General features: G+C 30.7%; 1 protein-coding gene and 1 long non-coding RNA gene across 7 annotated transcripts in view; one reads left to right on the forward strand and one right to left on the reverse strand.

Moving 5' to 3' along the window:
* LOC128988457 (disks large 1 tumor suppressor protein-like) overlaps positions 1-27,624 on the forward strand; it is a 1,201,819-nt gene that overhangs the window by 578,413 nt on the left and 595,782 nt on the right. The gene's annotated exons all lie outside the window — the stretch shown is intronic.
* LOC128988460 (uncharacterized) lies at positions 4,957-14,297 on the reverse strand. Its single transcript, XR_008490383.1, has 3 exons — positions 14,175-14,297; positions 6,683-6,772; positions 4,957-5,117 (listed from the first exon to the last, which is right to left on the reverse strand). It is a non-coding gene; the product is annotated as an uncharacterized LOC128988460 (long non-coding RNA).

The following is a 27,624-nucleotide window of genomic DNA, read 5'->3' on the forward strand; positions in this document are numbered from 1 at the left end:
AATTATTATTACATTTAAGATGCTTATTCAGCCCACTCAAAAGCACTACAGTATGAAAATTAATGTTAACTTAATGTAGCTTGATTTCATTAAAGCATTGAGTAACATCAATAAAAATTTTAATTAATTGTTTTCACTGACTCAATCGAGAATATACAGTATAATCACGCCACATACATTACATGCACTTTCATAATAGAGATAGTTTTTAATTCTATTAACAATGTGGATACTTAGTACAAATTGATTTGCTATAAAACCTTTGATACACCACCTTAAGAAACTCTGGGGAATCTTCGACGAAACAGTCTTAGTCTAACTTTGTTTAAATGTGCTGCCGCTGATTTCAGATTACAAGCATAATAAACGGTATCAGCATTCTGACACATACTTTCTCCCATAAGATTGTCAACAACCTTTCTCATGAGTAAGCGGTAAGAGTAAATATACGGAAATCGGATTTGTTCAATTTTCTTCAGAATTTAAAGGACTATAACATACTAAATTTGTATCAAAATCGTTCTAGCCAATTTTGGGAAAATCCGATTTTTCGTTATTTTATGGGGATTTTTATGGGAAAATAACATAATTTACTATAACTTTTGAACCGTAATTTTTACAGAAATGGGATTTGTACCATTTTGTTTAGAATATAAAGGACTATAACATACTACATTTTTATCAAAATCGTTCGGGCCATTTTTGAGAAAATCCTATTTTTCCAGTTTTTTATGGGGTTTTATGGGAAAATCCCCATAAAAAAAATAATTTTCTAAAAAATGACAAAAACTATCAAAATTGTAAGGATCATAACATACTCTGTTAAATCAAAACCTGATTTTTGTCTAAAATCCTATTTTTTTGTTATTTTATAGGGGTTTTATGGGAAAATAACATAATTTACCATAACTTTTGAACCGTAATTTTTAAAGAAATGGGATTTGTATCATTTTGTTTAAAATATAAAGGACTATAACATACTACATTTTTATCAAAATCGTTCGGGCCATTTTTGAGAAAATCCGATTTTTCCAGTTTTTTATGGGTTTTTATGGGAAAATCCCCATTAAAAATAAAAATTTAAAAAAAATGAAAAAAACGCCTGGAGATACCATGGATTAGAACCTACATACCAAATTTCATTGAAATCGGACCACAGGTGTAGTCCCTAGCTCTGTACACATCCAGACACACAGACACACACACACACACACACACACACACACACACACACACACAGACATCACTTCGAAAACCACTTTTTTGGGTCCAGGGGGACCCAAAACGAATATATCCACTCAAAACTCAAACTCGAAAATTTTGACGAAAACAATACTTTCTCCATATACTATGGTATAGGGGGAGAAAGTAAAAATTAATTGCCATGATATTATATTAGCATTTATAGTTCATGCGGCTGTTAAATTACCAATAGCTATTTTATTTATACAAATAAAACTTTAAGTGTTAGCTAAATGATTTACTGGTCATTAATATTTTCAGATTACCTTTATTTGGATGTTAAACGTTTAATTTGGTTGATACGTAATATGAAAGTCGTATGGATGGTGACTTACTATGGTTTGCTCATAGTTTAATATAGTTATATTTTAAAACACCACCGTAGCATGTAACCAATTAAACTATACTAATGGACTTCAACAAACAGATTAGGTTATTTTATGGAGCTTTTAATCAAATACAAATTTGTTAGTGTTATACAGGAATATTAATTTTACCTAATCAATTTTCCATTAGTATGGATAATCTGCTGTAGAGTACTATAGAGATATGAGTTACTAAGCTGCATATTTTAGCAGTACAAGTAATTTTGAATAAAGCTAAATTAATTAGAAAGTAATTGTAGCAATATACCGTTATCTCCATAAATAATAAATTATAGAAAATGGTTCAGGTATAATTAATATTCCTGCATCACACTAACAAAAATGTTGATTTGATTAAAAGTTCCATAAAATAACCTGATTTATGGAGATAACGGTCTAATGCTACCAGTATTTTCTAATTTAGCTTTCAAAATTGCATGTACTACTGCATATTTTAGCAGCACACTACTTATATAAACTAAAACTCTTTTTAAATACTTTAAAATATTCCATTAGAAATCTTAATTCCACTTGTTTTTTTTCTTGGGTATTGTTGTCTTTCGCCATTATTTCCCGTTTTAACAGAGAAAAACGTACGGATATGGTTTCCCGTAGCAATTATCTTTAGTTAATACCAATCAAATTCTCTGAGCTAACGGACCTAAGTTTAATTGACACAGGCCTCTACAATCAAACCAAAGACCACCTCTGGCGGATATCCGGGTTTGTTATCGGATTCAATCCATAGATTATTTCCGGGTTTCCCTCGTTTCTCATTTAAAAGTCAGTAACCTATTTCATACTGTGTGTATTTACTTTTATATATCCCAAATAATTCTGAAAACATACGAACCATCCCTCTAATATAACTGAATATGAAAACAATATACAATATATATATATGTTGTGGTTTTTGAATTATTCAATACAGAGAAACATATATAGTATTGTATACCAACGCTGCCATAACTACAAAGCTAGCCAATGTGGTCAACTTAAATACACAACTTTACACCAGTCCCACCCTTTAAAAAATCACTTGTGGAATATTGAATCTACAAAGTATAAACATATACCAAAACATATCTTACGACACGATTGATTTTAAAGTTACCATCTGAAAGGTCTGATTATTAAGTTTAAAACCGAACTAGTGTTATCATTATTATAATACTATATCTTCCTGTGGAACATCATAAAGTGTCTATATAACATGATAATTGAAGTCTAAACGTTTTTAACGTAAAGAACTTAGGCTGCAAGTTCAATTTAGGTTACACTGTAGCTATGTAGGGTTTAGAGTTACATTTCTAAAATGAATAAAAAATCATCCAATTTGATCTAATCATCCATGACGTTTGAATTATATTCAACATTTTAAATAATCCAGGCATTCCAATGCTTTGCATAATGCAAAGTCTGTAGGACTTAGACTTGTATAATTTTCACGACTTAATAACTGTCTTGTTTAGTAAACTTTATCGACTATTACAATACGTTTACCACTTAAATAGTATTGAGATAATTTAAAACGGTAATGAATTAAACTTTTCTTATTCGTAGATATTCTTATTTTTTTCAGTTAACATAAGTATGAAATCCTAAGTCGGCAACATAGTTAAAATCTTACATCGTACATCTTATATTAAATATTATTATATCTTACTAATATTATAAATCTGAAAGTTTGTGAGTTCGTGTGTATGTGTGTTGCTCAATCATGCATAAACTACTGGACGGATTGGGCTGCAATTTGGCATGGTGATAGCTTACATTCCTGATGAACATTTAGGCATATTCTTATCTCAAAATCCTCACGGGCTCTGCCCCTGTGGCTCTGTAGTTACCCATGTTAACCTGATGAGTACTAATATTTAAATGGAATTAAAGAATCTTAACAGCTGGTTCAACTAAACAATTTTATTATGTGATGTTCAATAGCATTAAAAAGTTAATAGGATTACCAACAAGGTGCAGCATTGTTATTTTTTTTATTTATGAAAACAGCTAATTTGCAACCAAAAAGGTGAGTGAGCGTAGCGAACGAACTTCAACCTGAAGGCAAGTAAGCGCAGCAAACGAGCTCCAACCTACCAAATTTTCTTAAACCGTGTCCTCTCCCATAACTGTAATAAGCATTTATACTTATATTCTAACCCCGTACGAAGGACGGGTACTCTGCTAGTATTCAATAAAACTAATTAGACCATATCCATTATCTTTTGGTTTGGTGTAGAAAAGTAAACAACTTAAAAACAACTTTGCTAGTAGATTTTAAATTCGTTATATATTGGTAAATTTAAATTTATAATTACATTTCGAAAGACAAACTGTTTTTATAAACATCGAGAATTATTTTGTACAATCATTGAAACAATTATAAGTAGTAAAATTAAATGTGGCGTATTCCTGTCAACTTTTAAAAGTTGAGAGCTCGAAACTGAGACTACTTAACGTTAACCTAATACCACGAAAGTCAGTTGGTGTGACGACGGAAAATTGCTTCTCGCCTTCCTCGTTACACTTAAACGCCTGAGAGATAATGTTTAAGAGTGGAATATATAATGGATACAATGTCATTCGACCTTACAAAACAAATGTGGGTATTTACTTACCAATCTTTCAGAGTGGGTTTGTATTTTGCTTCTTAATACTTTTGAAACAGTTCCCTCCCTCTTAAAGAGAAATACAAATAGTTTATAACCTGTAAACTTTAATTGATGTTTAATAATGTTAATTATTTACACTTTTATGTATTTAATTGACACTGATTGAAAGGTGTCACTATATTTCTTTTAGTTTTTAGTTTGTGTACTATTATTTTTTGACTATAGATAACAATAATGTAATTAGAATGATAATTTTACTTGAAATCGGGAGGAGCTGATCCACCTCCAGACACGTTGCCTAGTGTTAAACAATAATAGTAGAAAAATCAAAACAATATTAACATTTCAGAACCAACGTCATAATGAATTTTAAAACGTTCTACTACATCCATGTTTATTATGACCTTTATTATTGAGATGGTGGGTGTATTTATTTTCCTGCATGTCTAGTAAATGCTCTGATAAATGAAGTAATATAATTACTTTATATAATAATAATATAATAACTATGAGACTACCTGATTTTTTTTCTTTTTTGTTATGGCCAGGGTGATAAAGCTAAGCCTTATTTTGAAACACAACAATCCATTGAATATTCTGGATTGTATTGGCTTCCTTTTACTAGTTGGCAAGCACTATATCCACTCAGACGCTGTACACGGTATTTTAGTATTGAGGTATTTAAAATCAGTGGTGCAGTAAAGATTAAAATAAACGTATATTTAAAGAGATACAGCATAATTTTTCATTTCCACACACAACAAATGGTGTGTTTGAGAAATAATAGAATTACTTAAATAAAATGTACAATGATAAAATATTTTTACAAAATAAATCAAATTAACGAATCGACTTCACTATTTCACACCTTTCTCCGATTGGTAGAGTTCCCTTAATATCGCTGAAACAGATGGAAGTCATTAATATTCTATGCTATAAAATATTTCCAAAAGAATATCATATAAACTATTTTCAAGCTAACATCAAAACTATGAATAAATTATCAATCTTAAATATTCTTTAAGGTAACATAAGCTTGTGAATAGCAAGCGTTATTTAATTTTCTTTAAAGTAAACTGCAATGCCTAACTTGAAAGTTGTAACTCAAGCTACTTGACATGAAAACGGTTAGAGGAGCTTCAAATGTTATTCTCAAAAACAAAACAAAACAATACACATAAAGGTGAACGTACTTGTAAAAATTCATCCCATGAATCAGTTCAGCTGTTTACTTTTTTCAAAATTAATTAGTGTAAGACATTTAGTTACTAAAATTTAGGATTTCGTGTTCATGTCAAAACTGGCTATATCGAACGATTACCAAGCAAAAAAGTAATCATAATTATTCATATGAAAGTACAGTATCAAAATGCGTCCTCCCCAATATTCATACCATATACCATAATATACGACCGATTTTCATACTATAGATGAACTGTACTGTAATTATTAATGGTTAGCAATAATAAAAATAAGTACTTTTATATTAGTTAATCACTCACACTAAATAATTCTCTCGGTTTTTCCAGCCATGTAAATAAAACATTTCATCCATTTTCCATTAAATCTCAAAATATTTTCTTTGTTAAAGAATTTCCCTATAGGGAAGTAGCTATTACCGTAGATGGCACGGTAAGACCTAGACCCGGGACCGATTTACTTTTTCATTTTGATGTCCCCAGAGGCCAAAAACACCATTCGTTCAAATTTTTATATATGTATATATCCCTATATATATAGATTTATATATATATATATATATATATACGTCCGTGAACGCGATAACTTGGGTAATTTTGGTCCGATTTTGATGAAATTTGGTTTAAAGGTGTAAAGCGGGATAAACGTGAATGAGTTCGCGAACCAGCATTATCGGACCATGGGAACGGGGCTTTACGGGGGGTTTTATGTGGTAAAAATTGGTTTTTCTCATTTTTGACCCTCAAAACACAAAATTTCCCAATTTCTCTTTAGACCTTTTTAAAGAGCTTAAAAAAACAAATAATTTAGTATATTACAGTAGTTTTGTTCGGTTATTAGTAACGGAGAAAATTAAAAAAATTGTAAATTTAAAATTCCCATGTTATTCTTATGGAGAATATTGTCAAATGTTGTACTTTGCTTGTTTATGGATATATTTTGATCAAACGTGGCAAATTTATTTATTTTGTACTAAGCTATCAATATTTTACTAAAAAAACACACTTTATTAGTTTCATTGTAGCAGCAAACCTAGGTACTCGTTAAACCTAATGTTATTAAAATATATTTAACTGAAAAACAATTCAGACAAATGGAAATTCGCTTAGTCGGCAGGTTTGCTGTGGCGGGGGTATTTTGTATTTTAACCCATTTTAAATCAAACAAATTTATAACATAAAAAATACGAAAAATATTCAATGCATTTAATTATGTCACTAAATATCTAATATTTTTAGTTATATTATTTGAATAAATGCTACTCACACATTAGAGCAAAATAAAAGTTCACTCCCATCACACCGACTGAGAAAGCGATTAACATGAGCCAAGCGAGCCAAGACATTCCTTGACACCCTGTAAAGCCGAGACTGCTCACATATCTGATAAAATGCTACAAATGTTACTGGTACAAACATTCAGTTATCTCTATGTTAAGAGATAACATTAATGTTGGCATTTCTTTATAACTATTTAGACTACTAGTGATGTTATTCAAATATTTAATCACCAAGTGAAATTGTTAATTCAATGAGCGTGATTTTATCAGATATTTTTAATTTAACTGTTTTGAGAAACTGGATCGAACATTTGGTAAAAATAATAATTAAGGATATTCCTAAAAAATGTAGCAAGCCTGAATTTAAAAAGGCATAATTTATCTTTTATTTATTCGAATGATCTGTATTACAATAATCGAGCATATGATAATCAAAATTAAAAATTTGATTTTCAAGAAAAGAATCAATTTCTTTAGTAAATATAAATGTAATATTACATGTAAAGTGGGGGATAGTTACAGCTAAAAACAAAATAATTCTTGCATAACAATTCCTGCGCTCACAAATATTCAATTTTGTATTTTAAAGTAAAATAAGCTAATAAGTAAACTATTAGGGTAAACAGGCTTGCCAACAAGCATTTGTTAATTTTACCTTACGATTGGCTCTTACAACTCATTGAACTAGGAGTTGGATCAGATTTGGTCAAAATTATAGTTTAATTTTAGTTCAAACGTAAAAAATAATTTTTATTTTGAAAAAAAAGGAAATCAATTTACTATGTCAACTTTCGTAAGGAAATCGTTTCATGTATTTTTTTTAGTTTTTAGCAATTAATTGTTAGTAGCTGTATCATGTATGACTTTATGGAATTCAAGAGATTGAAACTTTTGTTGTGATAATCATAAGTGATCAATTTAAACCGAGGCAAAATTCCCAACAAATCGGATTGTTTTCCATATACAGGGTGATTGATATAAGTGTGCCAGCAGTTTTATTCGAAAACTATAACAGATATAAAAAAAAGTTAAATGGTAAGTGCCTTGGATTTTTTATTTAAAAAAATGTAGTCAAGTCAAAAAAATTACTTTAGCCGCCATTTTTCCAATATGGCTGCCAACTTTGATTTTTCTTATGGAACACCTTGTATTTTATGATGTATTCTGATAGAAAATGTAATTTTAGACGATTTTATTCATGTGATTTTTTTCATAAACCTAACCATTTCAAAGATAATAATGGTTTAAATTGTGAAATTTTGAATGGTTTTCGAATAAAACAGCTGGCATGCTTGCTTAGGCCTTTATCGAAACTCTTTCTCATGCAGAAATTTCAAAACTTTAACCATTATTATCTTTGAAACGGTTAGGTTTATGACAAAAATTACAGGGATAAAATCGTCTTAAAATTACATTTTCTACCAGAATACATCATAAAATACAGGTTGTTCCATAAGAAAAATCCAATCTGGCGGCCATATTGAAAAAATGGCGGCTAAAATAATTTTTTTGACTTGACTACAATTTTTTTAATAAAAAGTCCAAGGCACTTACCTTTTAACTTTTTTTGATATCTCTTATGGTTTTCGAATAAAACGGCTGGCACACATATATCAATCACCCTGTATAACTTCGTTGGTAGGTAAAAATATGGTGAAATTAATCTACATTTTCTATTCAAATTCATTGCATTTAAAAGCAATTAATTGTCAGTAATTAACCAAAATTTTAAAATTAAATAATCGAAAAAAATCTTTTGAAACAGGATATTAAGAAGCGATATGTAACATTCGCTGGGAATGTATGACTTCCCCTTCCAAATGTAAGTGCTCCTCGTGAGGGTAAATCCACCATAATGTGCGTAACGTATCGTTTGGGCTGCCGGACCGTTAGCCTACAGAGTTATAACCCTTGAACGTTATGTATTCTGGTAGCTATCCGTCGTAGTCAGATGTTGCAAAGATAAATTATGTTACTGTTGGAATCTCTAAGTACGCGAAATATATTTGTTGTAGACAAATTATATTTGAATAGTTGATTGGCTGTTGTAGTAGTTAGGGTGACTACGGTTCTGTTGGTGTAGGTTTAAATCATACCAATCAATAATGGTGTTTCATTATCCCAATGTCATGAAGAGAGGTAGATTCGGAGTTAAATTTTAGCCGTACTTATATCATAGAAGAATAGGAAAGGCCTGTAATGGGAACATGAATTTCTATATCGAAGCTTTTTTTTTTTCATTGGTATTCCTAGAATACTACAAAATCTTTTTAGTAAGAAAAATATTATAAAGTACATTATTGAGAAGTTGTTTAAATTTCACTTGTATATTCAACTCAAACGGAAAATAATAACATACTTTTACAAGCAAAGTGACTGTTCTCACTATAGTGCGATTATTACTTTTTAAGCAACATATAAATGAAACCAAAATTGATTTATTATACCTATAAGGATTAATTTAAAACAATTAATATTGGAAAAATTTATAATTAGATGACAGGTATATTTTTAGATATGATCATATCCCTACGATGCTAAACACCGGCGTTCTTATTTTAAGGATGTGAACAATGACTTTTTAAGGGACAACATTAGGGAGACACTTAAATGTCCAATAAAAAAAAACAGTATTTTACTCGGAACATAATCTAAAAGTGGCCTTGTCAAATGCACAAAATATTTAAAGGTACACTCCTTGATAAACAACCCTTTGCTAAAAAGACTTTTCGACATAATATATTAGGTTTTTTAGAGTAGATGAATGATTACAATTTTCTCTATACAGGGTTATTTCAAAGGTTTAAAATAGGTGATGCAGGCTTGAGATCATGCTTTGTTTTCAAGCCTTAAACAAGTAAAATTTCAAATATGCAAAACATCAATATATATGGACTAACCTCAAAGGTGTTGGTGTTTTTCCTTTTTTTTTATACAGCAATTCAAATGATTTTGTCACCACTAAACACGTAACAAGCACAAAACTATGTAGTGATAATCATTCCTAGTAGAATGCAAAATACCAAATTATAGATTCCTAAAAATCTAATACAATTTGTATTGCGATTCAACATATATTTACCCTGAAACACTCGCATTAGGAAAACGTTACGAGACTATATGTCGGTTGTGGAAACGTGTTACACTTACCATTTCTCAAAGTAAGCAGGGAAATGAGGCGTAGTCACTGTAATAGGCCTTAACTGGGAACAACCGCACCCGGAGCGGAACGACACCCTAATGTATCCCAGCGAATGTATCTGTTGTATTTGCTAACACCTGCCACCATCTACCATGTTGGATTATAGAAAGGTTTTCATCACATATGTTTTTCACACTTCAACTCAGCGATTTGACTGTATCTATTTTTATCAAATTTTCATAGTCAGAAAAAAAAATGTTGGTGGACACACACTGTAAGGATGGACGGATAGTAGTGAAATGTCAGATTTTAGATATTTACCTGTAGAATTTCAGAATCCCTTTATTAATTAAAATAGGCTAAAAAATAAGCACAAAAAATGAATATAAAATTTCAAAAAATTAACGTGGGTCTTATGAGTCGCCATGATGGTGACGAAATAACGACACAATATAAACAAAAACAACAGAAAATCAAAACAAATTGAAGAAATTCTGATCACATGTTTTATTTTCTACAGTATTGAGTGAAAATATAGAAGTCTGTTAGTACATAACATATTTTTTCCGAGTTCTCGACCACGGGACGACCTCTAGTTTTTATTATTGTTCATGCGCAAAACATTCGTCAGCTATAGTATATGACCACATTGAACCATGTTTTATAGGTTCGTCAACTCTAAATCCCTTGTCAAAATATATAACTCTGTTGCCCAACTGGTCGGTCCCAGCTTAATTTAATCCTACCACTTTGAACCGGGCAGAATTTTGTAATCCTGCCTGCCATTGGTGAGTAACATTTGTGCATATAAAAACATGTTTTACATTCTGTTGGTTTGAAAATGTAAAAATGTATTAGCACGGGGACGGAAAATCCCTTACACTTTGAAATCTTAATCCTAACGAAACAATTTACTTGTTTTTGTAAATCATTGAAAGGGTGGTAAAGTAGCTTGTGTTTTCCACAATCCCCCAAGAATCTTAATATTGGTTGATCAAGATAATCACAAAAATTCTCTTTTCCTTTTGATCAATAAAATAAAAAATGCTTGACGAAATGATAATAAAACTGTTAAATCGTCTTGGTCGAAAAAATAAGAAACCCAAGAGCTAGATAAGTCTGTAACACAATAATCTTCCAATCGATGCACAACCACAATCTCAATTTACAGCTAATTTGTAGATGCCTTGTCAAATAAGGGACTGCTGTTGGTTAGAACACCAATCTTTAGAATTCAGTTGCTTTTACAGCTTTTTCGGTATTATTAGTAGAAAAAATCCTTTTACACAGAAATACACATAACTACATGTTTAAAGACAACGTTGCTTAGAGCAAAAATTAAGTTATATCAATCGAAATATCTATGAATAATTAAGATTTTAAAAACGTAAAATGGTCGAAACAGTTATGTTTAACATAGGGTTATAATGAGGGTTAAAACAGCTGATTTCCTAACTTTTCTTGTACAGTCAAACTCGTTTATGAGTGTTTCCCTAAACGTCTTTGTTTTAATCAAATGTAGAATATTCATAAAACTGTCCAGATCGTATAAGATTTAGGTCATAAAGTGCACAAAGTTCCCTTTAGAAATACAAGTTCTAACGCCTAAGAACATTTTAAGCTGTCTGTAACTACCACTTCGTCGTCAAAGGCTATAAAGTTTAATGTTCAGGTCTGGCATATCTCTAAACTTTTTTACTACTCTTCAATACTCAGGACTTCTCTGGAGCCTACTGATTTTGTCAATCTTAAAATTCTGTAGTAGGTTATAGAGGAGCATACTAAAAATTTGTTATAGTTACATCTAATTTCAAAAATTCTGAGTGTGAAATGTGGCTACTGTAAAAGGTATATAGCGTAATTAGACGACAAAACATGTTTAATTAGATTAACAATTATTTTATACCATAACCTATGATTTTTAAATAATGTTTTATTTCAGGTTTTAATTGTAACAACAATTTCTATGCACATGGAACACTTATTGATAATTTTTTTAGTTTATGATGATTAAGCGTGGTTGCTCAATAGTTATTGCAGCAGAACAAGATGTGCTTAAACGCTTATAATTTATTGATATGATTAATTCTTACCTCCTAAATAAGTAAAACCTTCGATATATATTTCAACGTAAAGCAGTAAATGTATGTTACACGAAGAAGGTAAGCCCCATAAAACACAAGTAGAAACAACTACTGGAATTAAACTACTCTTAAAATGTTTTATTTGTATCATCACCTCATAACTATACACAAGTTATAGTAAAGTTTCAAACGTGAAATGCGATTAGAAAGATAATGCAATCTTTGCTTTAACAAACGATGAATTTGTATGTAATTATCTTGTATTTTTCCGGGAGCAAGGCTTGCTTTCACTACTAAAACTTTTAAATTTTGCTAAACAAAAAGTTAAACGTATATTTTTATATGGTAAAAAACTGTTTATTAACTAAACACTATTTTCAACCTATTTTATTTCTTAACTCCATTACAGCTTCGTTTTCAGTGTGTTCAACAATTCATGTAAAGCACCGTCGTACCGTTTATCAAGTCCACGACACCCAAAGTGAGAAGTCGACTTGTAATACAAGCTCTGCTTGTAAATATTCAAGAACAGCCTTTTGCCGGAAGTTCAACAAGTCTGATTTAATACCAAGTTATATCTCTTTGCAAGTTTATGTCACATCATGATTTCTTATGTAATTATTTTTCTTAAATATTTTCCCAAATTATACAATATAGGCCAAGGGGATTTTGCTATTCAAACAAAATTAGTCATTCATTTTTATTATTGTTTATATATTTAATTCATTTTGTTTTTGTAGTAATTATTTAGTCAAATTTCTAAAAGTTTATGCATTAACACATTCTGATTGAATATTTGCCACAGCTTTTTTAACTATTCAATCAGTTAGAATTTTTTTCTTACTTTATAACAACATTGATTAAGTCAACTTATATTTTAAAATCATAACTGTTTTGCACGAGGCATACTAAAAGGTAAAACTATTTAATAACAATTGGTAGATTAATCCAGGACCAATTTATTTTTTTACTATCGTTTAAATAATATTTTTAACAAGTTTACCTACGATAGTTTTTTTTTTTAAACTGGCCGTTTCAGTTCAGTTCTTAGAATTTAAAATATTCACTTAACTCATTTAATAACTTATTAAACACTTAACTTAACTTATTTAATATTCACTTGTGTTTACTTACGTTACAGTATTGAATTACTTTAAAACACGAATAACGGACCAATGAGAATCACTTGTTGAGATAAAAGTGAAGTTTTAATGCTTCTAACCTCAAACAATCAGCTGTTTACCAATTTCATTGTTAATGATCGTTGTAGTTAGTGGTTGGTACATTAAGTCGTTGCATTACTGTCAGTGGCAATGAGAGGTTATAAACGAAAACATAACCTCTCTTAGTTGTTATGAGTAGTGATTGTTAGTAATTAATTAAAAACGGTCGTAGGTGATGTAGTGTACTCAGTTCGCATAAATGGTCTTAACGCGATCGTTGCGTAAACTACTACTATTACATAAGCCGTCACACATCTATAATTCACATAAAACACAATAATCTTGAATAAAAACTTCAAACTTAAACTTTATAATTAATCTTATTTATTAATGATAACATAATAACTTAGTTTGATGCATTGAAATACATAAAGAACATAATATAAAAATACTATAAAGAAAACAAAACATTTACATTGTTTCTGTAACAGAATCCTAACGTAGCAACACAATGTAAAAATCTGATAGAATTTAAAAAATTAAATACAAGCTTAAATAAGAAATACTAACTAGATACAATCTTGCTAGTTTAAGCCGTGCAATTTTCTCCTTCTAGACACAAACTTCTAGTAGTGAGCTATTAGACTTCTAAACTATTAGACTGGGACGGGTGGCGTCGTCCTGTAATCCAGCTACTGGGAGGTCACGAATTGTGGATATTTATAGGGATGCACTGTGGATGCGATGCTCCCTGGTGTGGATTAACGTCCGCACTAGTGAGTACTACGACTATCCGCAGTATTATCCTGATAATTAGACCAATTCGTAAATTACAAGGAAAAATGTGGTTCGGATTCCACTATAAACTGTAGGTCCCTTAGTTGCCATTAGCTGTATGGGCTATTAATTAACAGCTGTGTCTAAGGAACATGTCGGCCTTAGTCACTAACAAGACTACAAGATCGCGCCACTCATCCTACACTCATCCTTCACTCATATTTGGGTTAAAATACGCACATAGTGGCGTCCCCATCTTAAATAATTGAATTGAATTGAATTGAATTGAAAACTGAGGAAATTTCACACTAACCTAATTTGAGTTAGCGTTGAGTTGGTGTCGAGAGGCCCCGCCTTGCTTGTTACCGTCGTCGTCTCTGAGGAAATAAACTGTGTTTAGCTGCCTGTAGACACCACCTCATGTTGTCAACATCCCAACTTCCTACATCACCAAACAATCTATTCGATTTCAACTGTTTGGTAATGAAATAGACTTTCATCTAATGATCAGCTGTGGTTGATCTTTGTTGAAACATACTTGGATTAGCCATATATAGATGTAAAGATTATATTTTTCCTTTATTTATTGATACTTTGGTAGTTGTTATAAAAGATTTTTAGCTACTATAAGTTGTCGTTTCAGTTTGACGTAGTTTAAAAAAGAGTGTACCTGACAGAAATCTGCAAATTTACAGGACAAATCTATATCTTTGTCCCACCTTCATGTCTTAGATCATTTAGCTTTAGCTCGACACAGTTTACTCAATACTTCAAACCCCTCTTAAAGACCCCTCCCCAATACTTCTCATTTTTATGCTTAGAACGGCATTGCATTTTTACTAGGATGGAATTAATTGGTCACTGGCGAGATTTGATCCCAGGACCTCGGGCACCAATGTCCCTTGCTTTACGGCTACTCCAGCTCGCTACCCACACTATGACAATATGTTGGGGGCTCAAATCGTTCGGGTTTACTCCGAAATTGGCTATAGCGTTACTAGGCGAATGGATTGTATACTACTTGTAATAGCCAAAGACTAGGGGAGCGAGTCGGTCTCGTGATTAGAGCGTCAGGGCTCCCTGAGGTCTAGGGTTCAAATCCCGCCAAATCTCCAATGGCCTGAAGTAGTGTAAAAAACAATCCCGAGCTCGTGCCTAAAATTAGCTCCCGAGCTCGTGCCTAGCGTCCAAGGAGAAATAAAATAGTCAAAGACTGAACGTATTGTTTCAGTTTGTTAAATGTATAGGTTACAATTGAGATGTGTGTTTGTGTGGTTTATTAGCCTCCGCGTGTAAAGGTGGTAGTTTGATTTCAAACAGAGTATATTCCACCAAGTATATTCCATCTGTCAATGTTGACTAATGATCAACGTTAGATGGTAAGAAATTCAGTGATTGGAACATTCCCTTGTAACAAGTAAAATAAATGATAATTGTGTTAAAAAGAATAATACAAAATAAAAATCTAGTACATTATTATGTTAATCACCAATCATATAAAATATGTATTATAGAAGGCCTACTTACCGATGATTTCATATGTTCAATTTATATTATAAATTTATACTCTTCTTATTCTGGTATGAATACACAAGGGAAAAATTATTTTTTTCCATCTTACATTACGGCTTTGGTGAGGTTTTCTTCAATTTCTCCATCTTTCGTTTTAATTCTTCTGATTCTTTGATTTTCTCCTGTACACCTGCACACATACAAATAGTGACATTATCCAAATTAAACCTCAAATCCTTGATGCTTAGTAATACTTTACCATATTCCTTATGTAGTCAATATTTATATAGAATATTTAATGTATAAACGATCAGCTGATTACTCCATGCTCTCCATTAGTTCTCCATATGCCCACTACACGTGCTAGTGTTCATTTACCATTTATTTGTATGATTGGAATCAGCTGCTGTCTGATTAACAATATAAATGTAAAAAGAAATATACATATGCTAGTTATACTATATTTCTTCATTTAGTGCGTGCTACAGCACAATGAACTTAACCTTGAACTTAAATTTCTAACTGTCGAGTTCTTATCTAAGTTTGTTACATACTTTTTGCTTTAATTTTTATATTAAATATAGTAAATTAGAAATAAAATGGTTTTAAATCGACTGAGACCTGTTGTTCTGTATGAACAAATTTTGTGTCGTAATGTATGTATGTAAAAGTATTGTTCATCAATAATTGTACACGAAGTGATTTTCCAGCTCCTATTATTCCGCCATGTACATGAAAATATATTCATCCACTCATAAGTAAGAAAAATCATGGACAGTATTCAAACTTATCAAATTATTTATCTCTTTAAGCTAACAAACTAAACGGCCAATTTTATTATTTAATTGAATCTAGGATGGTCGTACTAAACGGAATTAAAGTTTCTGGTGGGTAAATTTCGTAATGTACTGGGGAGTGACAATCCCGCCAAAATCGCCCCAACATAGTTCCTCGGGGCCGGGGAGTATCCAAGTTGTACAATTCATGGTGAACCACACACTCAACATTAGCTACAACTTTACCCCGAACTGATGGGCCCGGTTGTGCCCATACCACTGGACATTGTAACATTGTAGTTGACGATGATTACTTTAGATCTAAAACCACTTTAAATCAGCTGTTTTTGACATTTTATCAACTTCGATTTAACTTATTAGGTAGATTTCAATATGTACGTATTTAATCAATTTAAACATCCTCTGTTGGTTTTAAATCTATGAGAACTGACTAATAATTTTGCTGTTGGTTGCATTTCGACTAATTTGTTTGTGATGTTATGTTACTGTCCTTACTTGTGCTACAGTTTCTAGTTAATACTCTGGGGTATATGAGGTATGAGGTATATGGGGTATAGGGTAGATTTTAAAATTAATTTTCTTGGACACTGATTGAGGCCAACACTGTATGTTTCCTTTCACACTGCATTACACGAAAATGTATTTCTTTTTGGGGTGATTTTTTGTCAAAGCCAGTGGCTATATACTGATTGACCAGCTGTTCATATATATATACCGATTGTTTTCTGTATTTTGTCAGTGTATTGTAAAGATGTTGTATGGATATATCAGAAGGTAAACGGAATATTATAATGCATTGTCGTCTCGTTTAAGATATCAGTGATAGGGAAATGTGTCACTCAATTGGATATTTTATTTTTATGGTTATTTTTTTATTCATTATTAAAATTGTAATGAAAATATTTTTCACAAATTGTTATTATAGTGCTTACCCCTTCCTGCTATGTAGAACTCAAGGCCTACACATAACATAAACATAATATATATAAACCAACCAAACCAAGTCATTCAACAGTTCCTAAACGAACTGTAATGCTAAACACTAGAGGAGGATTGACAATACATGTAAATATTGATGTTAACCTTATCTATAGTATACATGTTACATTGATAACCTTACTATTACTTTTCTGATAAGAGAAGATTAGTTTAAATTGTATCATATTAATCTTTTTTCAATGTGGCTTTCTATATTCTTACACAAAACCAACACTTAGACAGGTTTAAGGGAAACTACCCCAGTTTGCTAAATATACGACTATTTCAATTCGTTGAACTATAAAGTAAAAGGATATCGACTAATGTAATAAAAATCTGGATATTATACCTTAACTTACATTTTTTAGTAGATTATGTTTACTATAACTTTTAACTTGTTTTATACGTGTTTGGGAAGTATAGTATTGGTTATATTTATTAAGTATTGGAATCTGTAAACAATAGAATTTACAACTGAATCTATAACACTTTATGATGTTTTAAGCAACATAAAAAATCGTCTACACAAAATATATAGTTAAAAAAAATAGTTAAATAAAATAGTTTGTAAACTAGAGCTTGCCCCGTGGTCGAAAACACGATCAATAGTATGTATTGTGCAAACTTCTATATTTTTACCCCACGCTGTAAATAAAAAATGTGATTGCAATTTGTTTGGAGGTTATGCTTATATTTTATTGTTATTTTGTCCCCAGCATGGCAACCCATAAGGCCCATGTAATTTTTTTCTTTTAAATTCTCTTTTGTGCTAATTTTTTTAGCCTATTTTAATTTATAAAGCTATTCTGCACAACTACAGGAAAATATGTTTTATTTGGTACCAACCGTGTGTAATTCGGCCCAGTAGTATGGTCAGGCTATCTGTCATAAGATATATAAGATTTTAGTAAAATATTGAGATAGTCATTTAGTTAAAATCTGACTGAACTGATTAAATATAAGCTCATTTGCCTTGTTAACCAAACACTTTTAAACATTTTACTCGTCTTATTTCAAAGTGTAAACGTTTAATCTGATGTAAAAGAATTATATTTTATAGGATTGTGTTTAATAACACATCTATTTATGTTTTATAAACTGCCATGAGCTCGCGGCTGGAGACCCAGCTATAATTATGCAGAGTGTTTGTTAAAGCAATACCTTTTTACCACGCCTCGGGCCGACTGAGTCATTATTATAAAAGCTCCAAAATGATTTATGCTGAGCTTGCTTTTGACATTTTTACATTAAGTGTCTTCTCTTGTTTTTAAACGTATAATAACTTTAGTGTACACACTTGTCTTTAATCTAATAAGAAGCAATACATTTTCCTCTAATTAGTTTAGTCAATCGTATAATTTATAAATTACGATACAATTAAACTAATAGAATCAATATGTAAATAGTTTTAATTCAAATTTTAAGAGGAATATTAAATATTTGTTGATATAACGGTTATTTTTTTCTCTTTCATTTAAATATTTTTCAATGTTTTGTATTTACTTTAAATGAATCCGCATATGAAAACTATTGCATTATAGGTAGGCCTACACGTAATATAGTACCTAACATGTATATACCAGTTTATTTTATTCGTGTCAGTTTATATGTGTACACGCTATATCTAAAATAGAAGGGCTAACCTTAACAACCTTAACCTCAACATGGCAATTCTGTCTGCTCACTCAAAGTTGGAAAAATTAAGTCAAATATAGCTTTTATTTACATGATATAACTAGACGATTCTGTTAAATGTATTATTTCCAATGTACCACATCTATAATGATGTACAATCTTTATCTCAAGTAAAACAAGTATTAATCTTGTTGGTGGTCATTTAAATATTTGACAACTATTGCTACTCCTAAGCCAACTATATAACTATCATTTCAACAATATAACTTTAGAATCGCATACGAACAAGAATTTTATTCCCTTTGTTTGAAAAGTTTTTAAATCGCAACCTCCTTAAAGTAAACATCATACCAAACTGTATCAAGAAAGCTTCTACTTCGGTAACAAGTTTTTAAATCGGATATCGGTTCCATGCATTTTAAATGTAAGCCAAACAGTCTCCGTAATTTTATGTTTTGTTGCTCGACTTACGGTTAGGTTGTAAATAACCAACTGCAGATTGTATTGTATATTAACGGAAACTTAAAAATAACTAAAAATTGATCTTAATAATTAAGATCAATTTTTAGTTATTTTTTATTATACATATTATTATATATATACCTATATGAATGAAGATTGGTCCACTACAATTATTGTATTGCAGTTGTCCACTACCAACTGCAGATTGTATTGTATATTAACGAAAACTTAAAAATAACTAAAAATTGATCTTAATAATTAAGATCAATTTTTAGTTATTTTTTATTATACATATTTTTATATATATACCTATATGAATGAAGATTGGTCCACTACAATTATTGTAGTGGACCAATCTTCATCAAAATATTTTTATCTGTGATTTTTCTTATCTAAAGGGTGGACCAAAAAAACAGGGACAATTTTAAAATATTATTACTCAGCCGTTATAAAGGCTGGAGAGTTCATTGATGCAGCAAAAGAAAGTTTATTTGATGCCATTTAGTGTATAGTTACTATGGATCATCAATAGTTACTGCAACATCGTGCCTATGTCATAGAGACTTTTTTGAAGAATAATGTGACTTTCATTATTTCTACTCAACGTCAATTTCGTGTTCACTTCAACTTTGGCCGTAATGGTGCAGCCCCAAACCGAATAAACTACTCAAAGATGGGTAAACAATGTCCTAAACACGGCTTTTGTACTCAAAATTAAACCTATGCAAATTTAAATGTCAATGCAATATTTTGCAAACGGTTGGCTTTGGACGGTCGACGCAGGACACTCGCACGAACCATTTCAATGTTTTCCGGCGTTCGAATAGTACGAGGCATCCCAAGGTTTGACTTTTAGTACAGAAGACGTGTTCTGGAAATAACTTACCCAACTTTAAATAGTTTTTCGCTTTGGGGTTGCACCATTACGGCCAACGTTGAAGTGAAAACGAAATTGACGTTGAGTAGAAATGAAAGTCAAATTATTCTTCAAAAAAGTCTCTATGACAAAGGCACGATGTTGCGGTAACCATTGATGATCCACAGTAACTATACACTAAATGGCATCAAATAAACTTTCTTTTGTCGCATCAATGAACTCTCCAGCCCTTATAACAGCTAAGTAATAACATTTTAAAATTGTCCCTATTTTTTTGGTCCACCCTAGGGAATAATTCTATAAACAAATATTTATATTTCATTGAAATTAACTAAAAATCTACTATCAACCATGGTAAATATTTTTCCTTTAAAGGAGAAACCTGTTTTTAAATTTTTCTGACACGTAAGTTAAACATTGAAAATACACCTTTTACACAAGATAACCTTTGAATATTGGTTGAGGAATAATATTTTCAAATGATAAACTGACTGTTTTACAAAAAAAGGTTTTGAACTAACTCAACTGAACAACCAGATTATTATTGCAAATCAATTTAACTTGGCGACTCCACCAAGGAAACTACTACCTTAAACAAATTTGTGATAATATAAACATGTATTTCTAAAAGTGCTTCGTAAATGCACTAACAATAATCCTATTTTAGTGACTAGTCTCACAAATAATATATGAGTGAAATACCACTGATGTCTCACGTATTTTACTTTCATTAATAATTTAAGTTTCTCAAAATGAAAATATTGTTTTTAAAATGTGGTATAACTATTAAAATACATACAAATGCAACTTACAACATACAAACAAATTTAACATACAAATTTGGTATAGTGGAATTGAAACTTAATTATTATTTGATTTGATGCTAAAAACTTACTATTTCGAATGCTTATACTATTTTCTTTAAGTATTTTACTTAAGTTTTAACCATTGCGTCAGAATTTAAAATTAAAACTTGGTAAAAAATTTGGTTAGTGACGAAATTTTTGGTATTCCTTAGAAATGAATAAATAAAAATTAGTTTGGAGGTTGTGCATCCAGTTGGTAAAATAGTTGTGTTTTTTTATATTTATATACTGTGAGAAATTTTTAATTTTATTAGTGTATAGCAGTTAGTTGAAGAAACTGCAATAAACTGAAATGTATAATAATTTACTGCAGGAATATAAGGAACTATTTTCTAATACTATGTATCAATACATATTCGACTCTGCTGTCTAAACTAGACTTTCAAAACTTCTTGAAGTGTTCTTCAAGTAACATCAAAAGAAAGAATCTCCAATGCACGCCTGGTTCCTCTGTATAAGGAGCGATAAAACTAAACATTCTTTGCGAAAGTTCTTCCATTTCCATTCTTTACTTGGACTTTTACAGTGAATTTTTATTCTTAAAGTTGACATTGGTTCTCATGAGGAATAAACTTTGGAGCGTTCAAAAATTGAATAGTCGGAAAGAGTGATTTAGCCAATAGTTTCACTAAATGATCCCTAAATTTTTCAAGAGCGAACGGTGAAAACCTTTTAATCCTCTTCCCGATGAGCTAGAGTCTTGAAATTTGAAACTTAGCTCGTTAATGAATGACAATGCAATATTATGTAATTTTATTGTGATCGGGATTACTTAATATCAACATTCTACATCAACAAGGACATCTAGTTCAAGTTTAAAACATTCAAAAAGTCTTTAATCTTTAATCAAATATACCATGGATTTATATTATATGTGTCAAGAACAGTATGTGCAATGAAAATTTATTTTAAGTAACCTAAATGTCTAGAATAATTCTTTCTTAATAGTTAATTGATATAATTGTTATGGACTGTTTTCTTTGACAGAAAATATAGGGTGTCCCACGAAGGGGTTTAAACGTTTGATTTTATATTACGCGCCCATTCATGCACCGAACTTTTTGAAACTTTACACAGTTTACAAAGTAGGTTCTAAAAATATTCTGGAAAAATTTCAACTCCCTAACCTTAGTAGAAACAAAATGGCGGCAAAATGGCATGGGACACCCGGTATATTGACAGAACAAAGGCAAACTATGCTTTCTTTAAGAGGGAACTTTGATAACTTTGGTCAAAATAACGGTTAAAATCGAGGACTTGGTTTTGTTTGGATTTGCAATGCTATGTTTGTCTGAAACACTCGATTGCAATAACAATAACAATGTCAGTATTTCTTTATCTCAGGTACTCCTTCTGAAAGCGATATAGTCAAATAGAAATGTAAACAATGATTTAAATAATATAAATTGAAATAAATTATAATTTAAATCCCTAAACAAGAAAATTATTAGTTCAGTAAAGTGTCATTGATAAACCACACAATTTAAAGGTAATGTTTTTAGATTAAATTGATAATTCTAAATTATTTGACAAATAGACATATTCTTGAATTGGTAGGCTTATTAACCCCCTAAAACTTAAATCGTTAACCAATATTTATTCACTTTTTCATAGCAATATTTAATTGATAGTTTCGTCACAAAAGCAAGAAACACATTAAGAAACACATTGTGACCTTAAAGAACACAAAAGGCCAATAACTTCGAATATTAATTAGGGCATTTTTTAAATTTCCATTGAAAGTCATATGATATTTAAAGCTAAACAGATACATTGTGAAAATCGATACAACTGTTATACATTGGCCGTTTTATACAGTATTATTTATAGGTTTACCTAAGAGTAAAGTTTCGCTTTAAACTAAGATTAAGCTGCTCTAAAGATGAAAAACACAATCGTTATCTACCCTTAAGAGGCGATAAATTTTAGAAGTAATTTAGCAGAGTTATGCGATCATCCTCAGAAGGTGGTCATTTCTTAGGAAGGTAAAGCCGTCATCATGTTGTGATCGTGGTCTCATATTGCTTCATTTTCCATTAGGGTAATAGTTTTGAAACTTTATCTTTGGTAAGTTTGCGTGTAGATACATAAAAATAATTGAGACGTAGATGCGTTTTTATTTATTTATATTTTTATTTATGTAGTCGTCAGTGTTTTGGCATACAAACATTACTACAAAATAATTAATAATTAATTATAAATATTATTTTATAAAACATATCACAATGTATTATAAAAGTAAACAACAATTTATAATAATCCATGTTAAAAATCTAATTTCGTGGACAAAATGTACGAGATTTTAATTTACTTTGTACGAAAACTTGGGTTCATTACAGCATTACCAAAATGTAATTACAAATTCAAGATGTATTTTTCTGATCGTTAGCGTTCACTAGTCCACTGATTAGAGAACAATGGACAACGTTTTCCATAGACAATATGGACAACATACTTAGTCAAAATATAAACATATTTCTGCTTTGAATTAGTTTTAGGAACACTACTAAGGAGTTTTTTTAGGATTCTAATACCAATCTGTGCTAAGACTAGTTTGTGTGTACATTTTAGTGGGATAAGGATTTAATGAGAATAATATAAACCATTTTTTTATTCTGATTGTTTTTTTCTAAAACAGTAAAATATCAAGCATTGACTAAAGAAAATAACACTTTTCACCTAACGCACGACGGATAAAATATATATCCTTATCTAACTGTTACTGACCGAATTTGTTGAACTAAACCACGTTTTTACTTCAAATTTAAAAATCTTTTGTAGCTAAATCTGCTGTACAAGAACTTTAGAGGTGTCACATCGTAATATCATATAACATAACATAACGAGAGGTTAACTGTAAGAAAGGACCATGAGGTCCTAAGTTCGCCTCAATAAAGAATGATTTTCATTATTATTTATTCAGATGATGTTATTAAAAAATTATCTTTTATATTTTGCCAACCAAATAGGCCAAATATACACCTGCGCAATCTTCAATTCAAAATCTTGAATAATGCGCCATTAGTTTATAGTCCACCAATTTCCCCAAAAAAAAAATAAAAGGGGTTTTTCCTAATTTACAGTCGAAATAAAAATACCTTGTTCCGAAGATATAGGGCCTATTGCTCATCACATCTTTACAATAAATATATAATCTCAATTGGGAAATACTTTAAAAGTCTTAAGAAATGGTTACCCTATGATTCTTTATGGTACAAAGGATGTTCTTAACTACCTGCCTGGCTACTTGCTTTGTTTGTTTTATTCTAAGTGTTTTTTGTATATTCTAAACAGGCATGTATTCCCCGCATGTAAATAAGACAGGCAGGTTTGCCTACGTGACTTTAGATTCAAGGGGACTCAGATTCAAGGCAAACATCATGAATCCTTTTGTTTTGCAGCGACTCACGTTTCCACAAAATCTTTCTATTCTCAGTGCATTTTCTCATCTGGAAACATTATTTTCTCAGTTTCTGTCTTTTGAATCGAATCGGTGTATAGTATGTCATATATTTATGCATATAGTATCACTTTAGACGTAATACTAGAGTAACTTTGATGAAGAAACAGGTCTTAGAGATTTTTGTATTATTGAATTGATGCCATACATTAATTATTAATGCTTTAGTAAACTTTTTTTTGTACATTTTTTAGAAGTTTCATTTGAGTTTTCCTCTCATCATGAATATTCATTTAACATAATTGCCTTGACCAAACTTTGCTTAGGGTCAAAACCCAAGCTAATGTTTCAGTATATACCAGGTTTGTATTTAGATCTATCTAAATTAAAGGTTGGTCCCTACGATTTCTTTACGCCCTACAGTATTATTTACTTTTATAACACAGCAATGTATTTATGTATTCATATCTAAAAATGAGTTCAGCTAAATCATCTGTGTACTTTTACAGCTGGCTTAACCATATTTCTGTTTAGTAATTTATTTGAAGCCCTTTTTCAAAGAACAGCTGGATAGGTCTATAGTTTAAAACATCCATTAAACTGCTACCTACTTTACTCAGAATTGAACCGGCGACCTATTGAATATTTGATTTAACGGTATTAAAGACGATATCTCCAGAGAAGCTAACTAAAATTTAAGAAATGTGATGAATAAGATTTTTTACTTCTAAGCTGCTATTTTTATTTTGTTGTTAATTGTGTTTTTATTTGTTCAGCAACTCATTTTGGTTGTAATTTATTTAATTAGTACCTCAACCATGTTCAAACTTTACAAAACTAATTTAAAACTTACATGTTTACAAGTTGTACTTGGGTATAAATACCGTGCACTTGTACTTTTGCTCTAGATCTGGCTCGTTAAGTATTAATCCAAAATATAAATAGAATATTAAGATTAAATTAGGCTGGCAAACTCACGAATACCCTATTATTATAAAAACATTTGTCCAAGAACTTTTAAAAACTATTTGTATCTATTGACAATCGCGGAAGGATATTTCCCTTTAATCCTTCAGGAAATCTTTTTGTATATCGAAAGAGTCGCAATGAGTGCTTATGACAACGAATACATTTGTTAACTATTTTATTTTAATTAATTTGTTATGTAATCATTTCTTAACTGTGATCTTGGTCCAAGAACGGGTTAGTTCGTTTAAATCAATTAACGGGATCTAAATGTTTAGATTTTTTACTTCCTTATTAAAAAAACTAGTAGCCCTCAACTGTAAACAAAATATATATTTAAAAGGTTTGATTACAAAGAATAGGAATTCAAATTGTTGTTTGATAGCCTGTAGTACATTCATGTGTAAGTCGATCGTAGGAATATTGCATTTGAGACGAAATAAATTTAAATGTTTGACTTATATAGGCTTACCTAGGTCAGTAGTCCAAAATTAATTGTGTTCTATTTCAACTAATGTTGTTCAAAGCTTACATGTTTCGTTGCAATGGAACATCGTCGGAGCTTTTTGTCAAAAACATCAAATATTTCAAACATATAACAAAACACGGAACACGAAACATTTATACACGAAATCAAGTAAGTGTGTTATATGTTTAAATTATTTAATGTTTTTGACAAAAAGCTCCGACGATGTTGCATTGCAACGAAACATGTAAGCTTTGAACAACATTAGTTGAAATAGAACACAATTTTGGACTACTGATTATACGATGATTTTGCTGATAATTTTGAGAACTAAAAACGGTGGCAGTTTAGTAAAAAAAAGTATTTAATAGGCCTATGTAAGCCTTTTGTAGTTGCAAGTCATAAATTCATAATTGTTTTCAAACAGAGTGCTTGATAACTTTAAGCTTTATTAAGCTCATTAGATATTTAAAGGGGATGTAATCAATCAGTATTTGATATTTAATGGCGTTTTGACAACGTCATCTAGCCGCCACCAAAGACTAATGTCTGTGCAGATTTATAGATACCGTGTTTTTCACAGACAAAGATAGTAATTTGTAATATGTAAGGATTTTTATTATTTTTCATGCTCATAACATTCGTCAGCTATAATATGACCAAATTGAACCATGTTTTATAAGTTCGTCAACTCTAAATCCCTTGTCAAAATATATAACTCTGTTGCCCAACTGGTCGGTCCCAGCTTAATTTAATCCTACCACTTTGAACCGGGCAGAATTTTGTAATCCTGCCTGCCATTGCCGAGTAACATTTGTGCATATAAAAACATGTTTTACATTCTGTTGGTTTGAAAATGTTGAAATGTGTTAAAACGGGCACGAAGAATCCTACGTAAATCTTAATCCTAACGAAAAAATTTACTTGTTATTGTAAAGCATTGAAAAGGGTGGTAAAGTAGCTTGTGTTCTTCCATAATCCCCCAAGAATCTAAGTATTGGTGGATTAAGATAATCACAAAAATTATATTTTCCTTTTGATCAATAAAATAAAAATTGCTTGACGAAATGATAATAAAACTGTTAAATCGTCTTGGTCGAGAAAAATAAGAAACCCAAGAGCTAGATAAGTCTGCAACACAATAATCTTCCAATCGATGCACAACCACAATCTCAATATACAGCTAATTTTGTAGATATGCCTTGTCAAATAAGGGACTGCTGTTGGTTAGAACACCAATCTTTAGAATTTGGTTGCTTTTTCGGTATTATTAGTAGAAAAAATCCTTTTACACAAAAATACACACAACTTACATGTTTGAAGACAACGTTGTTTAGAACGAATAACAGTTAAGTTATATTAATCGACATATCTATGAATAATTGAGATTTTAAAAACGTAAAATGGTCAAAAAATTATGTTTAACATAGGGGTTATAATAAGGGTTAAAACAGCTGATTTCCTAACTTTTCTTGTACTGTGAAACTCGTTAATGAGTGTTTCCCTAAACGTCTTTGTTTTAATCAAATGTGGAATATTTATAAAACTGTCCAGATTGTATAAGATAAAAATCATCCATAAAGTGCACAAAGTTTTCTTTAGAAATACAAGTTCTAACGCCTAAGAACATTTTAAGCTGTCTGTAACTACCACTTCGTCGTCAAAGGCTATAAAGTTTAATGTTCAGGTCTGGCATATCTCTAAACTTTTTTACTACCCTTCAATACTCTGGGACTTCTCTGGAGCCTACTGATTTTGTCAATCTGAAAATTGTTTAGTAGGTTATAGGGTAGAATACTAAAAA

The sequence above is a fragment of the Macrosteles quadrilineatus genome, unplaced genomic scaffold (assembly GCF_028750875.1).
Source record: "Macrosteles quadrilineatus isolate MER2022 unplaced genomic scaffold, UCM_ALF_1.0 Scaffold_3__2_contigs__length_128488019, whole genome shotgun sequence".
NCBI lineage: Eukaryota > Metazoa > Arthropoda > Insecta > Hemiptera > Cicadellidae > Macrosteles > Macrosteles quadrilineatus.